The sequence below is a fragment of the Geospiza fortis genome, unplaced genomic scaffold (assembly GCF_000277835.1).
Source record: "Geospiza fortis unplaced genomic scaffold, GeoFor_1.0 scaffold219, whole genome shotgun sequence".
Taxonomy (NCBI): Eukaryota; Metazoa; Chordata; class Aves; order Passeriformes; family Thraupidae; genus Geospiza; species Geospiza fortis.
This window is the reverse complement of record NW_005054376.1, coordinates 9081-13069: the sequence shown is the minus strand read 5'-3', so window position 1 is coordinate 13069 and position 3989 is coordinate 9081. Positions and strand designations below refer to the sequence as shown.

Sequence of the window (3989 nt, the reverse complement as noted above, 5' to 3'; positions counted from 1 at the left end):
GGGGGCGAGAGAGGGGCGTGGCGGCACTGACCACCCGTCTGTCCCCTCAGTTCTGGGAGGTTATCAGCGATGAGCACGGCATTGATCCCACGGGCAGCTACCACGGGGACAGCGACCTGCAGCTGGAGAGGATCAACGTCTACTACAATGAGGCCACGGGTAATGCCCCTCTGTAATGAGCTTCCCGAGGGAGGGGGCATAGGGTGTGCAGGCAGGGGTCCCCCAGCCCCCCCCACAGTGGATGACACCCCAGCACAGCTTAAATGGCTGCTTTGTTTCCCCATCCCTGGATCTTTCCAAATTCCCACACCCTCCACGACCTCAGCAGCAAATCGTGGGGAAGCGGAAGGGAGCACAGCAGGGCTCCTGTGACACCGGCTGCCTGCTGCAGGGCTGTAACGCTGCTGCTGCTGGTTCCCCCCACAGGTAACAAGTATGTCCCCCGTGCCATCCTCGTGGACCTGGAACCCGGCACCATGGACTCCGTGCGCTCCGGCCCCTTTGGACAGATCTTCCGTCCCGACAACTTTGTCTTTGGTGAGTGACTGTGGCACGGCGGAGTTCCTGGAACTCCACACAGAGAAAAGGCTTGGAGCGAGTATGCAAGTGACCCTGGGGAGCCTGAATCCCCATAGCAGAGTGGGGACGGAAGAGAGGGGAGGGGCCCAGAGGGAAGGGGCAGTGGCATCACCTGTGTGTGTCCCCGGGGCGCTGATGTGGCATGTGGCTTGTGGTCTGCCCTGCAGGTCAGAGCGGGGCTGGCAACAACTGGGCCAAGGGGCACTACACGGAAGGCGCCGAGCTGGTGGACTCTGTGCTGGACGTGGTGAGGAAGGAGTCGGAGAGCTGCGACTGCCTCCAGGGCTTCCAGCTGACCCACTCGCTGGGCGGAGGCACGGGCTCCGGCATGGGCACCCTCCTGATCAGCAAGATCCGCGAGGAGTACCCCGACCGCATCATGAACACCTTCAGCGTGATGCCCTCGCCCAAGGTGTCGGACACGGTGGTGGAGCCCTACAACGCCACCCTCTCCGTGCACCAGCTGGTGGAGAACACGGACGAGACCTACTGCATCGACAACGAGGCCCTGTATGACATTTGCTTCCGCACCCTGAAGCTGACCACTCCCACCTACGGGGACCTCAACCACCTGGTGTCGGCCACCATGAGCGGCGTGACCACCTGCCTTCGCTTCCCCGGCCAGCTGAACGCCGACCTGCGCAAGCTGGCCGTCAACATGGTGCCTTTCCCGCGGCTGCACTTCTTCATGCCCGGCTTCGCGCCGCTGACCCTGCCATCTTCCGGGGCCGCATGTCCATGAAGGAGGTGGACGAGCAGATGCTCAACGTGCAGAACAAGAACAGCAGCTACTTTGTGGAGTGGATCCCCAACAACGTCAAGACGGCCGTCTGCGACATCCCCCCGCGCGGCCTCAAGATGTCGGCCACCTTCATCGGCAACAGCACGGCCATCCAGGAGCTCTTCAAGAGGATCTCGGAGCAGTTCACGGCCATGTTCCGCCGCAAGGCCTTCTTGCACTGGTACACCGGCGAGGGCATGGATGAAATGGAGTTCACGGAGGCCGAGAGCAACATGAACGACCTGGTCTCCGAGTACCAGCAATACCAGGATGCCACTGCTGATGAGCAGGGCGAGTTTGAAGAGGAAGGAGAGGAGGATGAGGCGTAAAGTTGAGATGGGTAGGAGTTAAGTATAGTCTGAGCAGGCAAGTATTCATTGAGAGAAGGAATCTGTGCAGTTGTGCTGAAGCATGCATTTTTTAATTTGGTGCTCTCCACTGTTGCTTATGTCAGCAGTTTTGTATCCTTGACTGTCCAATGTAACAGTAGTTGCAAAATACTTCAGAGTCTTCTGTTGAAATGGTTAACTTCTCAAACATAAAGGCTTTTTGTGTCCTAAACTGTCTCCTCTACTTTATTTCTCTCTAGATTAAGCAAGTAATTCTTGTGTAGTTTTCTGTAGCTTTGCTTCTCAGTTTATTCCTGAACCTCAGTGTAAGGTTAAGCTCAATAAAAGAAGAATTCTCAGGCTGTGAATTTAGCAGCACATGGAAACTGTAGAAACTCCTGTATTTAACAGCTTAGCTAATTGTTGTGGCAAAAGCTGCTGTATCTGATAAAAACAAGTCACTGCACTTGAATTGTGCAATTCCTCTTCATGGACATACATGGTAGAGAGGTCAGAGAGAAGGTATTGAATTCCACATTGCAGGCTGTCAAAACTCATTTGACAGGATAGCTGCAGGCTTCCCTACTGCCATTCAGCAGCTTATTTAACTTGTTCCAGGGACTACAGTACAGGCATATGGGTGGCTGACTGAGATTTGACTTCATGCTGAGCTCGCTTATCTTCCCGTCAACTCTCCTCTCTAAATACAAAAATTCTATGCAGAGAAGCACAGGTTTGTACTAGCAGGCAACTTGAGAGCTCAAGTAAAAACCCAGGCTTTTTCTCTTCAAGAATAAAATTTGTGTTTCCCAAAAATAGCCACTAACCTGCCTGTAACTGTAAAGGGATTGATTCTACAGGGCAATCAATTCCCTTTAGGAGATAGGAGGTGATGGGCAGATTTCTAGGCTCAAAGGTACCATATAGTACCAGAGCACACCATGTAATCTTAGTCACCTGTAGATCCCCTGACAACAGCTGTGTCCAAGTTAACATGTTTACAGGGCAATTGTTTGCTTCTGATCCCTGCAGCAGGAGATGAACCTCCACCCAGGCAGGGGAGAGCAGTGCAGGTGCACCCTGCTGTGCATCTTTGCAAAGGTAAGTGTCATTTCTTTGCAGTGAGGGAGGGGAGATTGATGTTCCTATGTTCTTATAGGATGCAAGAACCCTGAATGAATCTACAATGTTCTTAACAGCAGTTAGCAAAGTTTCATAGATCCTAATCCTCCCACAGAGCAAGACTGAAATCCCTTGTGGAGTTTAGCAGTTGTCCAGTATGTAAGCTTAGTTCTTAGTTCATTCAAACACCGCTTAGGGGAGTGGTCCTGCACTAGAAAATGTGTTGCTAAGAGAACTGCTACCAGTGCTGCAATTACTGCAGTCCTTACTGCTCTGAAAGGGCTGGTATTCACGTGTGTGCAGCCTCTATTGTGATCCTTTGCTGAAATGCTTGCAAGGCATTACTGGAATAAAGAATGAAAAGGGAGCTGCTGTGCATAACTAATATCTTGCCTGTTTTGAGTCCTCTGCCTGTGGGCACTGCCCTGAATGTACACTGTTCTTGCTGATGGGCCTGGCCACGCTGCTGTGTGCAGGACAACAGGCACTTGCTGCAGCTTTTCTCTCATCTGTAGGTTTGGTTTCTGGTGTACAGAGGAGTGAGAGCTCTTAAACTGCCTGGACTGTCAGTAAACAAATACAGCCACGTATACCTACAACAGTACTTGTATTTCTTAACACTTGAGCCATTCTAGGATTAAACATTAGACAAATTGAGGTTGTTTTTAGTAACTGAGTTAATACATGCTGCCTCAGGCCCTTTGGGGAAATAACACTGTATCTGGTTGCCACAGTAACCTTGCCTTGAAATTACCTAGCTGGGTTGCACTTGAAACTGTTGATCATAGCTTTGAGTCAGCAAATGAATCTAAACAGTTTTCACCAAAAGAGAAGACTTTGGTCTTTGATAGTAAAGATCTTCCTTTCAGCTGTGACACTGTAGCAGTTTTCACTAGTATTCAACATGTCTAGCATCTAATTCTTAGTGTAATTACACTCTGTCTCTAGCTAATCCTTAAATATAGCTACCCAAGTGACACATTTCACTACAGCTCCTTTACTAGAAAGTAGGACACCATCCTACATGGCTTGCTGTTGTTTCTAGCCTGTTTTTTGTTGTTTTTTTTTTTTTTTTTCTAGAGGAAGAAAGCCCAGAAATAGAAATACTCTATAAAGAAACATGTCCTTTCATAAATTCTACATGTCTTATTTGCCAATCAGAATCATTAAAAATTAAA

The 3989-nt window shown here is 50.0% G+C and overlaps 1 pseudogene across 1 annotated transcript; it reads left to right on the top strand.

Moving 5' to 3' along the window:
• The first annotated feature begins 19 nt into the window (after positions 1-19).
• On the top strand, positions 20-1921 carry LOC102037219 (annotated as a pseudogene). The gene is made up of 3 exons (XR_265410.1): positions 20-159; positions 427-537; positions 747-1921. The product of XR_265410.1 is annotated as a tubulin beta-2 chain-like (transcript).
• Positions 1922-3989: the final 2068 nt, after the last annotated feature.